Genomic DNA, 19,771 nt, shown 5'->3' with positions numbered 1-19,771 from the left:
ATTATGAAATCAAAGGACAAATTCTACATATGGTGAATAATCAATGCCAATTTAGTGGTGCGCCGAAGGAAGATCCAAATGAACATCTTCGTACCTTTAATAGGATCTGCACACTATTTAAAATAAGAGAAGTTGAGGATGAACAGATATATCTCATGTTATTTCCCTAGACTTTAAAGGGAGAAGCCAAAGATTGGTTGGAATCGTTACCTGAAGGGGCGATTGATACATGGGACGTTTTAGTTGAAAAATTTCTTAAACAACTCTTTCCGGCATCTAAAGCCATAAGACTTCAAGGAGAAATTGTTACGTTTACACAGAAGCCAAATGAAACTCTATATGAGGCATGGACTAGATTTGGAAAGTTATTAAGAGGATGTCCGCAACATGGTTTAGACACCTGTCAAATAGTACAAATATTCTACCAAGGATGTGACATCACTACAAGGAAAGACATCGATATAGCAGCTGGTGGTTCTATTATGAAGAAAACCTAAACTGATGCTTACAAAATTATCGATAACACTGCTTCCCACTCACATGAGTGGCACCAAGAAAAAGATATCGTTAGATCATCTAAAGCAGCTAGAGCCGATTCTAGCCATGACTTAGATTCCATTTCCACAAAGATAGATGCTGTCGAGAGACGAATGGAAAAGATGACTAAGTATATTCACTCAATACGAATTAGTTGTGAGCAGTGTGGAGGACCACATTTGACAAAAGATTGTCTCAGTATTGAATTAACAATGGAACAAAGAGAGAATATTTCATACATAAACCAAAGGCCTGGAAATAATTATCAGAATAATTATCAACCGCCAAGACCGATCTACAATCAAAACCAGAATTATAACAGAAATGTTCCATACAACAACCAACAAGGTCCTAGCAATCAACAAGTATCCAATAATACTTACAATCAGCAAAGACCTAATTTTCAAAACAAACCACCACAAACCGATGATAAAAAGCCAAATTTAGAAGATTTGATGACGAAGCTAGTTGAAACTCAAATGCAGTTTTTCACATCTCAAAAACAAACTAATGAACAAAATGCTCAAGCATTTAGAAATCAACAAGCTTCTTTTCAAAACTTGGAACAAGAAGTAAGTAACCTAGCAAGGTTAATAGGTGAAAGAAAACCGGGAAGTTTACCTAGTAATACAAATGCTAACCCCCGGAATGAAACAGCTAAAGCCATTACCACAAGAAGTGGTACAACACTTAAACCACCTGAAATACCTGTAACTTCTGATGAAGCTATTCCTACTCCACAAGAACCACAACCTGATTAAGATAAGGAAAAAGAACCGGTAGTTGAAAAGGTTAATGAAGATAACACAGCTAAGGATAAACCTTATGTTAAACCATACCAACCACCACTTCCTTACCCGAGTAAAATGAAGAAAGAGAAACTTGAAGCCGAGCAATCCAAATTCTTGGATATGTTTAAACAGATAAATGTAAATCTTCCTTTCATTGATGTGATTTCAGGAATGCCTAGATATGCTAAATTCTTGAAAGATCTAATCACAAATAGAAAGAAAATGGGAGAACTCTCGGCCGTTACTATGAATGCTAATTGTTCAGCAGTGCTGTTGAATAAGATACCAGAAAAATTATCTGATCCAGGAAGTTTCACAATTCCATGTTTTCTGGGTAGTCTTAGTTCAATAAAAGCATTGGCAGACTTAGGTGCTAGTATAAATTTAATGCCGTATTCACTATACGCTAAACTAGACCTTGGAGAATTGAAACCAACAAGAATAAGCATACAACTAGCCGATCGATCAATAAAATATCCTAGAGGGATAATGGAGAACATGCTAGTTAAAGTTGGTACTTTAGTATTTCCAGTAGATTTTGTTGTTCTGGACATGGAAGAAGATTCTCAAGTTCCTATCATATTAGGAAGACCATTCTTAAACACGGCTAAAGCAATGATAGATGTGTTTGGTAAGAAACTGACCCTAAGTATAGAAGATGAGAGTGTTACCTTTTCAGTTGATAGAGCAATGCAACAACCGCAATCTGTAGATGATACATGTTATTATATTCAAACTATAGATTCACATGCAGAATTGTTTGAAGAATTTCCAGAATTACAAGGAACGGGAGAATGTTCTTTAGGAGAAGGTAATGAACCAATTGATGAAGCTGAAATGTTAGCTACACTAATAGCTAATGGATATGAACCAACAATAGAAGAAATTCAAATGCTAAAAGAAGAAGACAGATATCGATATAAATCATCGATAGAAGAACCACCGACATTAGAATTAAAGCCACTTCCAAACCATTTGGAATACGCTTATTTACATGGTGAATCTGAATTACCTGTAATAATATCGTCTTCTCTTACTGAAAATGAGAAATCACAACTCATTTCTGTATTGAAAGCTCATAAACCAGCCATTGCATGGAAGATTCATGATATTAAAGGAATAAGTCCTTCGTATTGCACACATAAAATCCTTATGGAAGAAGGTCATAAAACGTATGTGCAACGCCAACGAAGACTAAATCCGAATATGCAAGATGTTGTTAAAAAAGAAATAATTAAACTGCTAGATGCAGGTTTAATTTATCCAATTTTTGATAGTCCATGGGTAAGCCCAGTTCAATGCGTGCCTAAGAAGGGTGGCATGACTGTCATTACAAATGAAAAAAAGAGCTTATTCCTACTAGGACTGTAACAGGATGGCGTGTATGTATTGATTATAGAAAATTAAATGACGCCACCAGAAAAGATCACTTTCCCTTACCTTTTATTGATCAAATGTTGGAAAGATTAGCCGAAAATAGTTATTATTGTTTTCTTGATGGATTTTCCGGATATTTTCAAATTCCAATTGAAATGTCCCGTTCTTATTGATTAAAAACGTTCCATATTAATTGATTTCGTTGCGAGGTTTTGACCTCTATATGAGACGTTTTTCAAAGACTGCATTCATTTTAAAACAAACCATAACCTTTATTTCATCAATAAAGGTTTAAAAAGCTTTATGTAGATTATCAAATAATGATAATCTAAAATATCCTGTTTACACACGACCATTACATAATGGTTTACAATACCAATATGTTACAACAAAATAAGTTTCTTGAATGCAGTTTTTACACAATATCATACAAGCATGGACTCCAAATCTCGTCCTTATTTAAGTATGCGATAGCGGAAGCTCTTAATAATCACATGAGAATAAACATGCTTAAAACGTCAACAAAAATGTTGGTGAGTTATAGGTTTAACCTATATATATCAAATCATAATAATAGACCACAAGATTTCATATTTCAATACACATCCCATACATAGAGATAAAAATCATTCATATGGTGAACACCTGGTAACCGACATTAACAAGATGCATATATAAGAATATCCCCATCATTCCGGGACACCCTTCGGATATGATATAAATTTCGAAGTACTAAAGCATCTGGTACTTTGGATGGGGTTTGTTAGGCCCAATAGATCTATCTTTAGGATTCACGTCAATTAGGGTGTCTGTTCCCTAATTCTTAGATTACCAGACTTAATAAAAAGGGGCATATTCGATTTCGATAATTCAACCATAGAATGTAGTTTCACGTACTTGTGTCTATTTTGTAAATCATTTATAAAACCTGCATGTATTCTCATCCCAAAAATATTAGATTTTAAAAGTGGGACTATAACTCACTTTCACAGATTTTTACTTCGTCGGGAAGTAAGACTTGGCCACTGGTTGATTCACGAACCTATAACAATATATACATATATATCAAAGTATGTTCAAAATATATTTACAACAATTTTAAAATATTTTGATGTTTTAAGTTTATTAAGTCAGCTGTCCTCGTTAGTAACCTACAACTAGTTGTCCACAGTTAGATGTACAGAAATAAATCGATAAATATTATCTTGAATCAATCCACGACCCAGTGTATACGTATCTCAGTATTGATCACAACTCAAACTATATATATTTTGGAATCAACCTCAACCCTGTATAGCTAACTCCAACATTCACATATAGAGTGTCTATGGTTGTTCCGAAATATATATAGATGTGTCGACATGATAGGTCGAAACATTGTATACGTGTCTATGGTATCTCAAGATTACATAATATACAATACAAGTTGATTAAGTTATGGTTGGAATAGATTTGTTACCAATTTTCACGTAGCTAAAATGAGAAAATTTATCCAATCTTGTTTTACCCATAACTTCTTCATTTTAAATCCGTTTTGAGTGAATCAAATTGCTATGGTTTCATATTGAACTCTATTTTATGAATCTAAACAGAAAAAGTATAGGTTTATAGTCGGAAAAATAAGTTACAAGTCGTTTTTGTAAAGGTAGTCATTTCAGTCGAAAGAACGACGTCTAGATGACCATTTTAGAAAACATACTTCCACTTTGAGTTTAACCATAATTTTTGGATATAGTTTCATGTTCATAATAAAAATCATTTTCTCAGAATAACAACTTTTAAATCAAAGTTTATCATAGATATAGAACATGTGTTTAGTTGATTTTAAAAGTCAAGTTAGAAGGATTAACTTTTGTTTGCGAACAAGTTTAGAATTAACTAAACTATGTTCTAGTGATTACAAGTTTAAACATTCGAATAAGATAGCTTTATATGTATGAATCGAATGATGTTATGAACCTCATTACTACCTTAAGTTCCTTGGATAAACCTACTGGAAAAGAGAAAAATGGATCTAGCTTCAACGGATCCTTGGATGGCTCGAAGTTCTTGAAGCAGAATCATGACACGAAAACAAGTTCAAGTAAGATCATCACTTGAAATAAGATTGTTATAGTTATAGAAATTGAACCAAAGTTTGAATATGATTATTACCTTGTATTAGAATGATAATCTACTGTAAGAAACAAAGATTTATTGAGGTTGGATGATCACCTTACAAGATTGGAAGTGAGCTAGCAAACTTGAAAGTATTCTTGATTTTATGTAACTAGAACTTGTAGAATTTATGAAGAACACTTAGAACTTGAAGATAGAACTTGAGAGAGATCAATTAGATGAAGAAAATTGAAGAATGAAAGTGTTTGTAGGTGTTTTTGGTCGTTGGTGTATGGATTAGATATAAAGGATATGTAATTTTGTTTTCATGTAAATAAGTCATGAATGATTACTCATATTTTTGTAATTTTATGAGATATTTCATGCTAGTTTCCAAATGATGGTTCCCACATGTGTTAGGTAACTCACATGGGCTGCTAAGAGATGATCATTGGAGTGTATATACCAATAGTACATACATCTTAAAGCTGTGTATTGTACGAGTACGAATACGGGTGCATACGAGTAGAATTGTTGATGAAACTGAACGAGGATGTAATTGTAAGCATTTTTGTTACGTAGAAGTATTTTGATAAGTGTATTGAAGTCTTTCAAAAGTGTATAAATACATATTAAAACACTACATGTATATACATTTTAACTGAGTCGTTAAGTCATCGTTAGTCGTTACATGTAAGTGTTGTTTTGAAACCTTTAGGTTAACGATCTTGTTAAATGTTGTTAACCCAATGTTTATAATATCAAATGAGATTTTAAATTATTATATTATCATGATATTATCATGTATGAATATCTCTTAATATGATATATATACATTAAATGTCTTTACAACGATAATCGTTACATATATGTCTCGTTTAAAGATCATTAAGTTAGTAGTCTTGTTTTTACATATGTAGTTCATTGTTAGTATACTTAATGATATGTTTACTTATCATAGTATCATGTTAACTATATATATATCCATATATATGTCATCATATTGTTTTTACAAGTTTTAACGTTCGTGAATCACCGGTCAACTTGGGTGGTCAATTGTCTATATGAAACATATTTCAATTAATCAAGTCTTAACAAGTTTGATTGCTTAACATGTTGGAAACATTTAATCATGTAAATATCAATCTCAATTAATATATATAAACATGGAAAAGTTCGGGTCACTACACCAATAGCACCCGAAGATCAAGAGAAAACCACGTTCACGTGCCCTTATGGTACTTTTGCTTACAAACGCATGCCATTTGGACTTTGCAATGCCCCTGCAACCTTTCAAAGGTGTATGATGGCGATTTTTCACGACATGATAGAAGAATGCATGGAAGTTTTCATGGATGACTTTTCAGTCTTCGGTGATACTTTTGAAACATGTCTAGCTAATCTGGAACGAATGCTGATTAGATGCGAACAATCAAATCTAGTTCTTAATTGGGAGAAATGCCATTTCATGGTTAAAGAAGGCATCATTCTTGGACATAAAATTTCAAAAGAAGGAATTGAAGTGGATAGAGCTAAAGTAGATGTAATTGCTAAACTTCCACATCCCACCAATGTTAGAGGAGTTAGGAGTTTTCTAGGGCATGCCAGTTTCTACCGACGTTTCATAAAAGATTTTTCTAAAATTGCCACTCCTATGAATAAACTCCTAGAAAAAGATGCTCCATTCATCTTTTCAGATGAATGCATCAAATCTTTTAATATTCTTAAAAAGAAACTCACTAATGCGCCGATCATGATAACACCAAATTGGAATCTACCGTTTGAACTAATGTGCGATGCAAGTGATTTTGCAATGGGAGCCGTTTTAGGACAAAGGATTGAAAAACGATTTCAACCTATATATTATGCTAGTAAGACGTTACAAGGAGCACAAACGAACTATACAACTACTGAAAAAAAACTCCTTGCTATTGTCTTTGCTTTTGACAAATTTCGTTCATATCTCGTTCTAGCAAAAATGGTGGTCTATACCGACCATTCTGCTCTTAGATACCTATTTTCGAAACAAGATGCCAAACCAAGATTAATCCGTTGGATCTTACTCTTACAAGAGTTTGATATTGAAATCCGAGATAAAAGAGGAGCAGAAAATCTCGCCGCTGATCATCTTTCTCGTCTTGAAAATCCTGAATTAGAAGTTCTAAATGAATCGGCCATACAAGACAACTTTCCTGATGAATATCTATTGAAGATAGATTATAATGAAATTCCATAGTTTGCAGACTATGCAAACTATTTAGTATGTGGATTCCTTGAAAAAGGATTATCGTACCAAAAACGAAAGAAATTCTTCAGTGATATAAAACACTATTTCTGGGAAGATCCACATTTGTTTAAAAGTTGTCCCGATGGAATAATACGCCGATATGTATTTGGAGATGAAGCTAGTAAAATTTTAAACCATTGTCACATAGGACCAACAGGAGGGCATTATGGGCCTCAACTAACAGCAAGAAAAATTTATGATGCTGGATTCTATTGGCCTACAATTTACAAAGACGCACACCTTCTTTGCAAATCCTGTGATGCTTGTCAAAGGGCCGGAAAAATAATTCAACGTGATGAAATGCCACAAAATGTCATTCAAGTATGTGAAGTATTTGACATTTGGGGTATTGACTTTATGGGTCCATTTCCAAAATCTCATAATAATCTATATATTCTCGTAGCCATTGATTATGTATCTAAATGGGCGGAAGTACAAGCTCTCCCAACTAACGATGAACGAGTTGTAGTCAACTTTTTAAAATGTCTTTTTGCAAGGTTTGGAACACCGAAAGCTTTAATAAGTGATCGGGGAACTCATTTCTGTAATAATCAATTTGAGAAAGTTCTCAAAAGATATGGAGTAACTCATAAAATCTCCACCGCATATCATCCACAAACAAGTGGACAAGTTGAAAATATCAACCGAGCTTTAAAACGTATTCTAGAAAAAACCATAGGATCAAATCCGAAGGAATGGTCCATTAAATTGGAGGATGCACTCTGAGCTTTTAGAACAGCCTACAAAACTCCAATTGGAACCACGCCTTTTAGACTCGTTTATGGAAAAGCATGTCATCTTCCAGTAGAAATTGAACACAAAGCATTTTGGGCTTTGAAGACATGTAATCTTGATTTACATGAAGCTGAACGTCTACGGTTAAGTCAACTAAACGAATTAGAAGAATTAAGACATGAAGCATACAAAAATTCGTTAATCTATAAGGAAAGAATGAAGAAATGGCATGATAAAAGAATCAGAAGTTTAAAAGAATTTAAAGAAGGAGACAGAGTTCTTCTTTTCAATTCACGATTCAAGCTATTTCCTGGAAAATTGAAATCAAGATGGTCTGGACCATTCATAGTCAAAAGAGTTTTCCCATACGGAACGATAGAATTAATAAATTCAAATGGGATTGAATTTAAGGTTAATGGTCACAGAGTAAAACATTACATAGATAGTCCAATGGAAGTTGACAATGAAGTTAATCACAATTTCGATACCACAGCCAACTAAGTGTGGGGAGAATCAAGTCTTTTAAAGGATAATATGTATTTCTGTTAGAGTTAGATTTTATGTTTTCGTGTAGTTCTCAAAAATGGAACCCGAATGGTCTTTCCCTAGCAGACCCTAAAGAACTAGTCTTCTCCCCCCATTCTGAATTTTTTTTTTTTTTAGGTTTTTACGAAATGAAGACTGCATGTGAACTAAACCATGGTCTAATGCTACACGCTTTGATCACTAAACGTAATAATGACACACTTCCGAGTGAAATAGTATCAGTAATCAGAGAAAGATTGGGCGGAGTAAGAAAAGAATCCAGATGCGAAGATAATAAGTTACAATTTGGTAAAGGAAAATCAAAATCCGCAGCGAAAAGAAGAGCACGACACCTTGAAAGATGTCACAAATGCGGAAAATGGTCACATGGAGGTAAATGTTCAAATAATCAAACCTATTCAAACACCGAATTTGTTACTTTATGCAGAGACGGACCGTTCATATGTTTAGAAGAAAAAACACTGAATGCTCGAGGTTACGCCTATGTAGCTATGGAAAACCAATTAAACCGACTATCTTATGAGTGGGATAGATCGTATCACTAAGAATACTATCTCACAGGTACGTCTGTAAAGTGTTTATTTTTTTAACCTTTTGATAATAAACGCTAATTTGTTCGCTATAAAGTATTAAATTGGTATTGAATAAAATTAGGTTTGGCGACCGAAATTATTGATATCATACAAAAATTTATTACATCACTGCGAAATTTAACGTTTATTCTTAAGGTATAAATATCTTTAATCAATCAACCCAAAATATTTCAAAAATTCGTCATGAGTTAAATTAGGTCATGAAACCGAAATTACTTTACCGAAAAGAGGGGCGCATATTTTTGATAATATTTGATTGATTAAAGTGGGATAAAAGCCAAAAAGATTTTTAATTTTATTTTTACCATGTTTTTAAAATTAATATATAAATCTTAAATTAATATTGTGAACTTTGTAAGATCAATATATTTAAGTTTGTCAATATTTGAAAAATTTTAATATTTTTAATATAAGTTTGTATGTATAACAACAAAATTAAATATAAGTTTGGTGTGAATTTATAATATGAATTTTTAATTAAGTTTGGTGTGAATTTTTAATTTTATGCATTAAGTTAAAAATATGATTTTTTAAATTCATCGTAAGTTGAAGACTAGGTCTTTGAACCGAAATTGCTTTACCCGAGGGAGGGACGAGAACTTTTATTATCATTATTTTTAATCTTATTGACTTAAAGTATGCCAAAAACATTTAAAAAACCCAAAAATCTTAGCTTTTAAAACAATCGCTACAAAAAGACAAATTTTAAAATTTTATCGAGGGACGGACTAGGACATCGATCCGAAACGACCTCGTCCTAAAACAAAGGAAAACAAAATTTTAAATTTATTTTATATTTGTTTTATAAGTTAAGACTTATAAAAAAAAAACCCAAACACAGCGACTCGCGGAGTTTGAAAGAGTCAAATGCCGCGACTCGCGGAGAGACCAAAACCCAGAAAAAAATAAAACGAGCTGAACAGCTCAGTTGCACACACCCACCCACTCCAAACTGCGCAAACACTCGAAAAACACACACCAAATTTGCAATTTTTGACCGTTTATCATCAAATCTTTTACTAAAATCATGTTGAGAAGGATGTTATCAAGGAATTACTCAAGGAAAACGGTAAATTTCTACACCTAAACACCATTTAATCCGAAAATTGGTGTTCTTGAGCAATTTTTTACCCAATTCGATTTTGATACTTTTTAGTGTAATTATGCTTAAATTGCTTATGTATTATGCTTGTATAACCTAGATTGATGCTATTTAACATGATTAGAAGCCTTAAACTTCAAATTTTGAGTAATCTAGGTTTTGTGTTCTTGAGCAATTTGGGGCTTTTTGATATAAACAGGTTATGGCCGATTTTTATCATGAATTGTTGATAAATTAAGTAGTGTAACATGTTTAGGTAGTTAAATGATCCAAACTTTGAGCCTAAACATGATTTTGAGAATTAAAGTGGACTTTTTCAAGTCTAAAATTCATGAACTTGATTTTTAAGAGATAATGCCATTTGAAACTTGTTTAATTGCTAGTAATGATTATTTTGACATGTTATTTGAGTTGAATGCTTATGAACTTGGCGAACATTTTCGTATATGCTTATTTGAAAAAGTGTAGATTTGATAAAAATATGAAAATGAGCTTATGTTTGATATAAATTGGACATGTAATTGTAATTATTTTGATTGATGATTTTGCTGACACTAATGCATATTTGGATGCACAAAAATTGTGTTTGATGTATTTTGCAGACTGAAAGGGGTGAATCTTCATCCCAAGCTCGCAATGCTCCTGCTGAGAATGCGGAACAACAGGAGGTTGATAACTACTACAAACAAGATATACCTCATCCAATTATGACATTTTCTGATATGCACTTGGAAGATTTGCACCCGAACTTGAGATTTGACAGACTTTGGATAGATTATCCAAAATACCAAAGGGGCTTGCATACTCTTCATTCTAAAGCTGTTGAAGTACCTAGGGTAATAGAATGGGCACCGTTAGAAGCTGTAGAATTAGCCGGACCAGTTAGAGAATTACTTACACAGAGGTATGGTAATTCTACTTTTAACGATTGGGTACGATTATTCAGCATGCGTAGACCTGTATATAAAGTATGGTGTGAAGAATTATTGTGTAGTATAGAAATAAATGATCGGGTAGCTAGTTTAACCGATCGATCTTTTATTAGATTTTTGTTAAGAGGTTCGATGCGCCACATGTCTCTACTAGACATGGCTCAGGCCTTACGTATATATACGCCTGAGGAGTTAGCATCTGCCAATTGTAGAGGGTTGATATTGAACGGTAGGAAAATTGATGAAAATTTTGATATGCATGGTGTATGGAGTCAAATGACTAGCCATCACTAATTTAAAGGGGGAAATTACTCTTATTTGGATATAGATAGAGCAGAGTTAAGAGTAATTCATAGGTTTTTAGCTAATTCGATTACACAAAGAGGTAAGAATAAGGAAAAAGTAAATGAACAGGATTTGTTTTACCATATGTGTATTCGAGAACCACAAAGCGCTGTAAGTATACCTTATTGTGTGGGTTATTATTTATCAGCTATGGTTAGGGGGATGAGATCGCATAGCATAATAAGAGGTGGTATATTTATTACTTTGATTGCTGAATATCTCGGTGTGGATATAAGTCGGGGGGGATTATTAGTCGAAGAACCAAAACCCCGCGATACAATAGGTTTAAATGTATACCATGGTGCGAAGGTTTTGAAGAGGCGAAATAACGCCGCAGTACAATACCATGGTAGACATCCACAGGTTGAGAGAAACCAATAGCCAGGTAATGTGGGAGGAGGAAATGAAATGACAGAAATGCAAAGGTTTATAGCTTCACAAGAGTATGAAAATGCTAGACATCGAGCATTTGAAGATTGGCAAGTTCATCAAAACCAAATCATAGCTCATTGCCAACATGTAGGTAGAAACTATATTCCTACTCCATCGCCCGTATTTCCTCCCTGGTCTATAGAGATCCAACCACCGTATCCTACGTATAACCCAGCCGAAGCATTTTATAACACATATGGTTATGCATGGAACCCCTACTGGTATCAGTATCATCCCTAGTTAACTTAGTTTTATTTATTTTATAATTTGTAATGTTGATACATTTAATACTTATGTTAATATTGTAATAGTTTTTATAATTTTATAATTTTTTTATTAGATTTTAATAATTTTTGAATGTGGGATAATATACCAAACTTCAAAAATATGTATATATGTTTGCAGTTTATCTTATGTACACAACAGGGTAAAACAACGCATTTTCAAAGACTGGCATTAAGTTCAGCAAAAGCAACTAATTTTGACGACAAGATGCAAAATAAATGTGATATAACAACAAGACGGAATGAACAAATGATATGCACCATTTATCATTCAGCAAACAAACACAAATATGTTTGGAAACTTTGGTAAAATTTAATCATTTCTACGCTAATCACCCTCAATAATTTAAATTGTTACTGATTTCTTGCAAATGAGGGCATTGCAAGATCTTAAGTGTGGGAAGGGGTTAAATTCTTTCGGATTTTTATCTTAAACACTTGGTTACCATTAAAAATACTAGTAAAGCAGTAGTTGTATTAGAATCTAGTGCTCTCTGATAATAAAGAACAGCCCTAGTCTTATATACTGACTACCCAATTCTAGTAAAATTTTTCAAAATTTTCAACTAAATGAATTTAAAATCATGTATATACGTATTTATGAACGATAAAACTAGGTGTTAACACCGAAATTATTGTTACCTTGGAAAGGACATAAATTGAGAAACAAACCAAAATGTTAGAATTCATTTAAAATGGAATAGAGGACAATAAAAAGGAATATAAAACCAAGTGTGGGAAAATTTACCAAGATATTTTAAACATATGTCACATATTTCTGTAACAAATAACTGAAAATACTTTTGCTTTCGACTAAACTAAACTGTTTTACCCGATGAAAGAAAAGAAGAGATGGATCTACACGATGAATCAATTCCATCATTAAAAGGAAGTAAAGTCTTCTGAAAAAGAAACGCGCTTCTTGATTTAGGTCAGGAAGTTGTCGTCCAGACCAGCTGTAGGTTGACGAAAAATCTAGAAAAGTCATCTCTAAAATCAGCAGGAAATCTACGGACCTCAGCATAAAACAGGGTCGCCAAGTGGTCAGATTTATCCTAGCCATGAGAAGGATTTATCTTGTACAATGGGGGGAACACCGTGTGTAACGACCCGGAAATTTCCGACCAAATTTAAACCCTAAACTCTATATGTTTCCGACACGATAAGCAAAAACTCTAGTGTTGAGTCTAGAAAGTCTGAAATCTATATCTGGATGATTAGATACCCTCTTGACCAAGTCTGACGACTCACGAACATGTATGTATATATATACAATATGTATTAATAGCGTTAACAAAGTATTAGATATGTAACACTAGTTTTCGATATAAGATTACTAGATTTATCGGTAAAGGTTAAGTTACATTTTAGTAGTTTGTTTTTATAATTTAAATCTATTATTTTTGATAAAGGTACGTGTCACGAAACGAAAAATGTTAATTCTCTTGGCATACAAAACTTTGTTCGAAAAACCGGAACCGGGACTTTTGTCAAGTGACAACGTAAATGCAATTTTTGTAAAAATTATATTTTTACCGTAACCGTAAATAAAATATAATATTTAAATAATTATATAAATTAAATAATTTAATATATATAATTATAATATCATGTCGGCAGATATTTTTGAGTGTGGGACAGCTGTAATATACATCTCCGAACTCGCGGCCCCCATTTTTCAAGATCTGTCTATAAATTCTAGCGTAATCTATTTCTGTTTTAATCCATATTTCACCCGCCCACAAAAACATACACGCACATGTTCTTTTCTTTTTAATTCACTAACACAAACACACATATACATACTCATAATATATTCATATTTTCATTACCATGTAAAATAGGGATTATATTACTCCGTGTACAAAATTTATCTATATCTATATTATAATTATTATTATTATTATTATTATTATTATAAAAGTGAAGATTAATATTATTAATCTTAGGATTAAGGGATGTCATTAGTGATAAAAAAAATACCCAAAATATTATGACGGGGCTCTGCCCAAATGTTCCAAAACTAGTTTCATGAATGGGATAAGATTAAGGAGTTATGGGTCATAGCTATGGAAGTTATGGGTATGGATCGGGGGTTTTGCTCGTGAGACAAACTAGTGTTTATTATCTTTGTGGCGTTTATATACCTTTCCTGCAATATTGAACCTCAATGTTGATATGTGAGCACTCTAAACTTAACTTTTATTTATTTTTAGTGTATCCCTGACTAGTGCTCGAGAATTCAGGATTGTGCATGTTCGTGTATTTATTTTTTTGTCAAAATATAATTTAGAATAGAATCTGAATTAATTACTCTTGTGGCTAAGTAAAGATATATGATATATATGTTTTTGGAAAGGTGGCGAAAAACTATAAACTTTTCATTTAGATGTCGAATGGATTCGACGGACGGATTTGAAGTTACAGCCAATTGAACTTTTGTACAAATTATTAAAAATGAATATTTTTACGTCGTCGTTAAAACCGTTATTATTATTTGATTATTATTATTATTATTATCATTATCAAAATATTATTATTAATATCTAAAAATATTTAATACTTTAATCAAAAACTATTAAATTGCCATTTTGATCGTTATTATTGTTAAAATTATCAACTTATGATTTTTATTATTATTAACATAAAAATTATCATTTTTAATAAAAGTATTATTTTAATGAAATTATTATTATTTAGTAATTTATCAATTTAGTATATTTTAAAATAAAGTTTATTTAACAATAAATAAGTTATATTATTTACTTAATTAATTTTATGAAAATATTTAAAAATATAACATAACGATATTTTATTATGTATAAACTTTTGAAAATCATTTTTAGTTAAAAACATTTTTTGTTGATCGATGCATATTAGTCATGAGCATTAGGATTAAGGAACACTATGACTTAACTTTATTTGTTAAATAAATTTTAACCAACATATAAATATATAATTAATTAGGTTCGTGAATCGAAGGCCAACCTTATAAGTTACAAATGGTGTTATATGTATTTTTACTACAAAATACATTAGGTGAGTATATAGTTCCCTTTTAAACTCTAAATATTTTTTTGAGCTGAGAATACATGCGCTATTTTTATAAATGATTTACGTTATGGACACAAGTGATCAAAAATAAAATCTACGTTGAGTTGTACCATGGCATATTTCTTTATACTTGGTAGCTAATATTTACGTGAGGAGCGTAAACGCGAATCCTGTTGATAGATCTATCGGGCCTGACAACCCCAACCGGGCTGGACGACCAGTTTTTAACGGTTGCACAGTACTTCGTTTCGTTACTACACTTGGTACGGTGTAGGGTTTATTTAAGAATATGCTGCTGTGATTTAAATGTTAAGTATGGTTACCAAGTGCTCAACGACTTTTCATACACGAGAAGTGTATTATGTATAAACATGAAATCTTGTGGTCCATAGTTATAACGCTGCTAGCATCAAATCTATATATCTCACCAACTTTACGTTGACGTTTTAAAGCATGTTATTCTCAAGTACGAATTAAATCTTCCGCTGTGCATTAGCTCATATTAAGGATACTATTTGGGACCATTTAAGCCATGATTCAAGAACGTTGCATTCGAGTCATTGAAGTTTATTAGAGAATATTATTAAGTAATTGGCAGTTTAGGTCATCTGAATATTATGAAATGATAGGCGAATATGTCAATTTCTGATGTAACATTAGATTGTCTCTTAAGTAATAAATGCAACGTTTATAAAATGTATCATATAGAGGTCAAGTACCTCGCAATGTTATCAACTATTGTAATTCGTATATAATCAATATGGACGTTGTCCGGATGGATTAGTTCGGGTTGTTAAAGTTGGTATCAGAGCGTTGGTCTTAGCGAACCAGGCCTTGCATTAGTGTGTCTAACTGGTAGTTGTTAGGATACATTAGTGAGTCTGGACTTTAACCGTGTCTGCATGATAAAAGTTTTACTTATCATTTCTAGTCGGAAACCATCTGCTTATTATCCTTAGGGAATTGCCCGCTTATTATTCTTAAGTCTAGACACGTCTTACTGCATTTTGTGCATCGATAGTGTATAGACAAAATTCGTATCCTAGCGAATCTGTTACTATAGACATTGCCTGACGAATTTCAAAGATTCTCCGCAATTCACGGGATTTTGAGTATTATAAATACATATGTAAATTATGTATTGAAGAATACCAAACCCAACTCCTATAATCTATTCCAAACCAAAAATTCATTTCCCCGACTATACAAGATGGATTCTTCATCCAGTTCGAATTCCTCCGACTTCGATAGCTACGCCGATATGGATTTCCATTCGAGCTCCGAGAACAGCATCACCGGAATGGATCAACCAATTTCCCATCATCTATTCTGGATGAATTGGGGATGGGTTCGTAATATACTAAATTTCTGGAGGCAAGAAGAAGGTGATCCATTCCATCCACCAAATTGTCCTCTTAACGATGAACCAGAAGCACTTACCAGCGAACCTATACGAAACACCATTTTCTCGCTCATTTCTAGAGTATCTCGTCATGATTACATACTATCTCATATTTCAAATCTTGTTCATTCGCTCGTTCCAACCGTCAATCATCCCGGTATAATAGAAGAAGTCAACGAGCTTCGCGCTCGGGTAGTGGCTTTAGAAAATACGGTGCGAAGGTTACAAAGACCAGCAGCACCAGTAGCAGCATAATCTGTATCACCATCATCAACGTCGACAGTACTCTTATCACCCCCAAACCACAACCACACCGTAAATCTTAACATCACAAACTGTATCTCGGATATCAACATCACATACCTCAAAATCCTCATCGGAACTTCAAGTATAATCTTCGTTCTATACAATCGTTCTACATCGATTATCTTCGCTTTACGTATCATTTTACCTCATTTATCTTCGTTCGACCTGGCGATTATGTAATCTCTAATGCTTTAGAAATTATGTAATCTAGTATTAACGATAAATCAAATGAGTTTAATATCTTATTGACTCATTAAATCTATAATTACATCTGAAGAAAATATATATGCAAGTATATTTTCAAAGATTGTAATTAAAAATTCCTTTGTACAAACTATTAATGATGAAAATATTTTAACGGGTGGGTAGCACCCGAGGAATATTTAGAATTCACATTAATAAGTTACACTGTACATTCTTCGAATCTGATTCAACGATCATTTACTATCCTACTTACAACTACCGGTATACGTATCCGTTACCCACAGAATAACCATTTCCATTCAAATTTCATATTTGGATTTTTATCTATCAGAATCCAACAAGTGGCATAACGAAGAAAACATTGTATATAATAAAATTTGTTAGAAACAAACGGATTAATTAATTGAAATATGGTTAAGATTCCACGCTAACTGTTCCTAGCTAACTGTTCCCGGCTAACATTTAATTTATCGCAATTTACATTCTCATAATTTTATTTATCGTCATTTAATTTCCGCACTGTACATACTGTCGGGACACATGTACAACAATACGTCGGATTAATTCTGAGACAACACGTTGTATAATGGGTCATGATATATATTTATTTATTTTAGCACTTTAAATAACGGGACACGTATACAAGGTTTCGACTTATCATATTGACCCATCTATATATATATTTCGGAACAACCGTAGACACTCTATATGTGAAGGTGGGAGTTGGCTATACAGGGTTGGAGTTGATTCCAAAATATATATATACTTTGAGTTGTGATCGATACTGAGACCGGTACACGGGTCACGATACGTAATAATTATGTATACTAAATTATATATGAATATATTGAACTGTTGAACTATTGGACCATTGGATAATCGGACTAATAGACTGCTAACTATGGACAAGTAAAATGAATTAAAATATTGATTATAACATATGGAATTAAGCAATTCTTCAAGTTTGCCACTTGATTTTATCCTAAACCTCATTTGTACCTCGACAATTACAATTTGAGTTCAAATCTTTCATGATTCTTGAAAACACCTCGATCGAAAAGTTAAACCAACCGCACTTCATCTATGGAAGAAAAGATTTATGCGTCTGTAAATCTCTCGAACCCAAAGTTATAGTCTAACACACATTCGTGTCAGATTCTTTGCCATTTATTAGCAAAAACAACCCTACAATTTCTTTTCAAGAAGCTAATTTTGTCACAGCTCCACTTCGACTTCTCAGTGAGACTACTCCTACTATAACCTCGATAACTATACCTTGTCCTTTTGCTATCGTTACCGGAGAACCTTTTATATTTCACAACATCATCAGCAGATGTACCAGCAACTCGTTATCTCTTTGGCGGAATCCGCAATCAGTATTTTGAAAACCTCGCAGAACTTCTCCAGTTATATCTGTAACAACTACCCTTAAAGAATTTCATACTCCGAATGTGAAGATTTTGAAAAACACCGTGAACTGCGAACTAATTCATGAAATGCTGACGAAGCAGCATGTTGTAGACAGTCTTAATGACCAAAAGTTGATGATAAAAGGAGAAAGTGTTAGGAACGCTCGATAGAAAATTTGGTACTGAAAACCGGATTGAGCAAACCGTGAAGGAGACTCTGAACAAATTACAAGGACTAAACTTGTACATAAAGAATCATGACGATTTCGTAGCAAACACCTTGCTTCTGAATCTAAACCCTTACGGGTCAATCTTCATCATCACCCTTCGACATTAGAAATTCCAAGATATTATCATATCTTTCATTATAAATATTCTCAATATTTCTGAAAATGTTTTCACAGCTATCCTTATCTGAAATCATTTATTCCTCCGCAATATCTGCGTTACAATATAAGAGAAACTGTGTTAGTTTCTAAGTTCTAAAACCTTCGAGTTTAAAATAGGAATGTTCTGAAGCAGTGTTGGGAACTGATGCATGAATTAGTATAATATAATGAAACTTGATCAACTTCATTATATTACAGTAAGTCATGTTAAGTTTCTAATGGAATGTGATGATTCACAGTACCGTCATCATGTGCCACGTTACACGGCTCTCACATTCTATCCAATTCCGAAACGTATTAAGAACAAATCATCATGATAGTTCTATTTTTCTGGATATTCTGGTAATTTGACAAATTAAAATCGTACCATTACCATTCCTTTCTGAGACCATTAGTCATGTTCATTCCAAATCTTATACCTACGAATTCCGAACCATTGCTCGCTTGGCTTAAGGACGGGAAGAGGAATTGAAAGAATGAAGCTCCAAAATAGAAACTAGAGTATAAATCGCAGCAAATAGGAGAAAGAGTAGAAGGTGTGGGATATGGAAATAAGGGAACGAAGGGGGTAGTTTTATAAGTGATATATCCGACAAAGAAATCACAACAGATTTGCCGCATTAAATCAAAGGAGATCCTGTTTCCTAAATCGCCGAAGAACCAAATCTTATTACAAAAGATTTTCTTTAAATCTCGTGAATTCCGGAAATCAATCATAACCACGTCATCAGTTAAAACGATACCATATTACTCATTTCACTCTCTTTTGTGATAGCTTCGCTCGTACGCTTCACATGATCGAAATGTTTTATCTATATCTATCAATAATAATAAAACTTCATTATCACCTCATAATTGTCATGAAAACATTCCTATTGTCATTTATGATAACCTCTACCAAATTTCGAGGAAGAAATTTCTTTAACGGGTGGGTACTGTAACGACCCGG

The 19,771-nt window shown here is 32.9% G+C and overlaps 1 non-coding gene across 1 annotated transcript; it reads right to left on the bottom strand.

The window, feature by feature from the left end:
* Positions 1 to 287: 287 nt before the first annotated feature.
* LOC139873716 (small nucleolar RNA R71) lies at positions 288 to 394 on the bottom strand. The gene has a single exon (XR_011767442.1). It is a non-coding gene; the product is annotated as a small nucleolar RNA R71 (small nucleolar RNA).
* Between the last annotated feature and the right edge of the window lie 19,377 nt (positions 395 to 19,771).

This window comes from Rutidosis leptorrhynchoides, chromosome 10, assembly GCF_046630445.1.
Source record: "Rutidosis leptorrhynchoides isolate AG116_Rl617_1_P2 chromosome 10, CSIRO_AGI_Rlap_v1, whole genome shotgun sequence".
Lineage (NCBI taxonomy): Eukaryota > Viridiplantae > Streptophyta > Magnoliopsida > Asterales > Asteraceae > Rutidosis > Rutidosis leptorrhynchoides.
This window is presented reverse-complemented; position numbering and strand designations above follow the sequence as displayed.